This window comes from Apium graveolens, unplaced genomic scaffold (assembly GCF_009905375.1).
Source record: "Apium graveolens cultivar Ventura unplaced genomic scaffold, ASM990537v1 ctg222, whole genome shotgun sequence".
NCBI classification, from domain to species: Eukaryota; Viridiplantae; Streptophyta; class Magnoliopsida; order Apiales; family Apiaceae; genus Apium; species Apium graveolens.
This window is the reverse complement of record NW_027417569.1, coordinates 39,836-45,001: the sequence shown is the minus strand read 5'-3', so window position 1 is coordinate 45,001 and position 5,166 is coordinate 39,836.

The following is a 5,166-nucleotide window of genomic DNA, read 5'->3' as shown; positions in this document are numbered from 1 at the left end:
TTGTAACACCTTTCAAGTTTAATAATATTTTTATTTAACTTGAATTTTGTTTCACATTTTTTATTCCGCATTTATTCGATTATTTGGTACCGTTTGTATTCAACCCCCCCTTCTACAAACACATTGGGACCCAACAATTGGTATCAGAGCCTTCTGATTAACGAACAAATCAAGATCCTAGACTTTTGTGATTTTTCAACTCCTTGAATTTTTATTTATTCAAAAATTCATAATGACTTCACATAAAGTTGGAACCGTTAAAATTCCACAATTTGATAAAGAGAATTATATCATGTGGAAGAAGAAGATGCTATTATTTTTACAAGTTGCAAATCCCAAATATTCAAACTTGTTAAAGAAGGGTATAAAAACTCCGATGGTTATTGAACCGGAGGTAATAATAGATGGTGTGGTGACTACTGAAGCAAGAACCTATCCAAAAGAGCCTGAAGATTTTACTCCTGCTGAGAAAGAAGAAGCCTCCTTGGATGCCAGCCTTCAATTAATATTAATTGATTCCCTTGATCCCTTGATGAACAGACATGTGATGAACTGTAAAAATTCCAAACACATGTGGGAAACTATTGAGGTGATTAATGAAGGCACAGAGGAAGTTAGGGAGAACAAGTTGGAAATCCTAACCTCTGAATATGAACATTTCAAATCAAATCCAGGAGAAGGAATTACTGAAGTGTTTGAGAGGTACAATGCGTTGATCAACAACCTGAACATCAATGGAAAGTATTATTCAATCAGGGAGGTCAACAAAAAGTTCCTTTTAACACTGCCAGCTCATCTTGAACATAGAATCACTGCCATTAGAGAAGCTAGAGATCTGAGTGAGATTTCTTTGGACAGGCTCTATGGAGTGTTAAAAACCTATGAGTTGGAGCAGATTCAACAGAAGGAAGTCTACGGGAAGGATAGAATGGTCAGCACATCTACTGCACTTGTAGCTGAAGGTCAACAACAACAACAATCTCAACAGTTAGAAAGAATGGTACAGTTTTCCAAGGGTGAGGAAAATGAGTTAGTAGCAGAATATGATCCTCCTACTACAAATCAATCAAGTGATGATTTTTATTCCTTGGAAGAGCTGGAGCAATTGGAAGATGAATCAATGGCCCAAATTGTCAAGAGATTCTCCCATGTCAGATTCAGGAGGAATCCCAAGCTTAAGTACAAGTCCAACTACAACAAATTCCAGAAAGGTGGATCTTCATCCTCTAACACCTGCAGTGGTGGGTACAAAACAGGAATGGTTGATCGGAGCACCATTAGATGCTATAACTGCAATGAGTTGGGACACTTTGCCACAGAATGTAGGAAGCCAAAGCAAGTAAGAAAGAACTCTGAAAGGGCTTATCTGGCAAAAGGAAGAAGCTGGGATGATACTGACAGTGAAGATGAAGATGAAGGAAATCTTGCTCTTATGGCTATTGATGGAAAAGCTTCATCATCAAGAATAGAGGTAAAACTTTCTGATGCTGAAATGGTTTATCATCTAAGAGGTAACTTAGATTGTGCACGTCGTGATAATGAACTGTTAAGTTTACAGATCACAGACCTTGAGAAAGAGGTCAATGAATTAAGACTTGTGCACATTAATCAAGACAAATTAAAAGAACAGGTATCTTTTCTAGAGAATAGAGTTGACTGTTATAGAAAACTCGAAACTATTCTCAAAGACAAGATCACCGGTCTTGAGACTAAGGTTAGAGCCTACTTCAATTCTTGTTCGAAGGCTAAAGAGTTCTACAGTAAGCAAGCTGTTAATCAAACATCTGGAATAGGTTATGATTACAATGCTGCTATTGGAGAATTAGGCATAAACTCCCCTCCTCATGTATGTGCTAAAGGGAGGGAAGTACCACATGTGCTTAAGGGTGTTGATGAACCCCTCTATAAAGCATCAATTGCTGAACCATTTGATGCGACCTCTTCTGTTATTCATGAAGAAATACGTGCTGAAGATCATGCTAATGAGAAGATTGTTTCCAAGTCAAGTGAGTCGAAAGTTCCAGTCAAAGTTGTGAAAGCAACTGAGTCTAACTCAGACACACATGAGTTGGATAACAATAATGCCATGTCTACCATGCATAAATTACCTGCTGTTAATCACTCTCATAAAGCATGTGGTGTTGCTAATTGTATGTCTTGTGCTTTTAATATGATGTATGCTTATTTTAATGGTAAGCATGTGTCTAATGATAAGACTACTCCTCGTCAGCATGTGAATAACAAGAAGCATGATAGGTCTAAGACTGCCAGTCCTTCTAAGGCTAGAAAGGAGACATTTGTGCCTAAGCTTAAACAGAAATTTGTTAAGGCTGTTTACAAGGTCAAATGTTCAGTCATTGAGAAAGTTGAGACAATTAAAATTAAAAATGTTGTTTTGCCTGACAAAGGACAGTTCTACAAGTATGCCGGGCCCAATCAAGTTTGGGTTCCGAAGAAGGTCTAATCCATTTGTAGTGCAGGGCATTAAACATGTGTAACCGGTAGTGTGGATTCTTGACAGTGGATCATCAAGACATATGACCGGAGATAGAGCCCTGCTATCAAATGTGGATTGAGAAAGCTGGCCCCCTGGTTACCTTTGGAGATAACAGCAAAGGTTTATCTGAGGGATATGGCTGTTTGCAAGCTGGGAATGTTATTATTGTAATTTTGTATATTGTGCTAGGTTATTATCAGGAAGCAGTATCTAATATATAGCACCAGTGACGAGACTTGAGAATATTACGACATATCAAGCACCTGCTGCACATTACACTTGGAATTGTACTCTAGTAAGATGTGTACAAGTGTACTCCTGGTTGGTGAGTTAAAAGAGGAAGTCAGTGCACCACAGTTCATGGACTTTGCAGCTGCAGATCTATTGGACTATGCAATCTCTTCTTCACAATCTCACTTCAGGTTGGTATGAACTAGTATACTGCTCAAGCAATCGTCAAGGATATGGTATGGCACTCTAACTGCAGTTACAGTTTTATATGAATAAGTAGAGTCGTCATATTTATAACTATCTTATCACTAAGCACAATCATATTGTTTTATATGTGCAGTGGTATATTGTTTATGCAACATAACAATTAGTATCTAAAGTACTTGACAAGTATCGGTCAATGATATGTTGTTAACATTATGTTGCAGATATTTGTAAGCTTTTGACATGAATGAGAATTACTTAGACTTTACCCTAAGTGATCAATGTTTTATCAAAAACTCATTCATATTGAAAAACAAAATTAAACTTCTTTCTACATTAGTGATTTCTTATTTCATGTAAAATCTTTTGAAATCACTATTGTAAATCATTTTCTCTCTATTACCATATGTTCTATGATACAGGTTCAGTCTCCATTGACTTTCTTTCATTGACAGTCATGAGGTTGAAAACCCACAACGTCTATCCCAGACTGTAAAGACAAACAAAAAAAAACAGAACCAACCAACACTCTCTTACCACTAAATATAGTATGAATGAGCGTGAGGGAGATAGTGCCTAGTGCACCACATAAGGAAGGTTCTGTAGTCAACCCAGTGGCTCTGTCTCATACATAGATGAGTAGTATTTAAACCGAGACAACTGCTAGCCCCCATACATCTTCTCAAAAAGATGTAATGGCTGAAAAGGCACAAAAACAGTTACTAGATTTATTCTCTCAACAGGGTGAGTCTATTGAATTTTGCCTGTCGGCCAAGGTATCCGATGTAGTGTCACCACTTCAAACATAATCAATTCTTGATGCACAAGGAGAGGTTACACACACAAAGGATGAGTTGACGGAAACAAGAGTTTCGACCATTTTAAGGTCAGATTCGATTGTTCAAGGTTCGTTAGTGGACCAATTGCCTTTACAGGTGTTAGGAGAGGATACTGATCCAAAAGCCATATGTCAGTGGTCAGTGTCTACCTCCCCAGGCTTAAATCCCCTGGATGCATCTGCGGATAGTGGATCTGACATAGGTGCAGATCGGCAACTTGTTGACAATGATTCAGATATTACCTGATGAGTCGCAAGGAAATGTCTTCACAGACATTAGAAGGGAACTTTGATCTTTATGCTAAATTCGTTGGATCATTGTTTACCTTCCCAGAATTCAAATCTGGAACCCTAAAAGGGAAACTAGCAACTTGTAGATTATGACTCAGATTTATCTGACGAGTTTAACAAGGATGGGGATTTGTGAACTCCCATTGCACCACCTGTGACCTCCTTAATGGATGGCTAAGGTGATTTTCCTTGCAGGTACAGCTGGATTATGGAGCTATGAGAGAAGAGTGATACACTTGTGAGAATGAGTGTAAACACGAGTGGAGAGAAGAGTGAAACACATGTGAGGTACACTAAACAGGATCACACACTCACAGTGAGGAAGAAAGTGAAACTACTTGTTATTTCTTTTCCAACCAAGTGAAATATGAGAACTCCTTCAGACGACGGCATACATTCCTTCTTTAAGGGGGAGATAGAAGCTTAAGTAATAGTTTGGAGGATTCCTCAACTAAGGGGGAGAAATAGCAGGGAGTAAGAAAAAGATCCTACATGTACACTACACCACACCATTGTTGTTTGTAACTACGGATCCTATTGTACGGGAGAGGTGGTAAACACAAGGTGATTTCCTAGTAAGGGAAGAAGCTGTTAGGGGAGTACCATTGGTTTTTATCTGCGGATCCTATTGTACGGGAGAGGTGGTAAAACGAAGGTGATCTTCTTTAATCAGTTGATTCTCATAGGGGGAGAAGCAAGAGATATGGGCTTCTCAACAGGAAATGTGGTTGTACAAATGAAGATGGAACTACTTGAAGATATGTTCAGTCTAGAGGAACATCTACTTGGAATCTGGAAAATGTTAAATCTCATCCAGAACTTTTCTGCTATTTACTTTGCATGTATGTTTATATCTTTTTCTTATTTGTTAGTTGAGTTATCCTCTAGGTATTTGTGTGTTATTGTCTAACAAACAAATAGGGGGAGATTGTAAGTCATATGTCATAGACCTATTTGTATATTCGAGGATTCAACTCAACTCAAATAAGAATGTAATAAGTAAATAGTGGATCTACCGTCAGAGAGATCTCGCAAAGTAATATCTGTCAAAGGATTCAGAGACAAGGTTCATCTACAGACTTGAGGAGTTAATTCACTGGAAGAA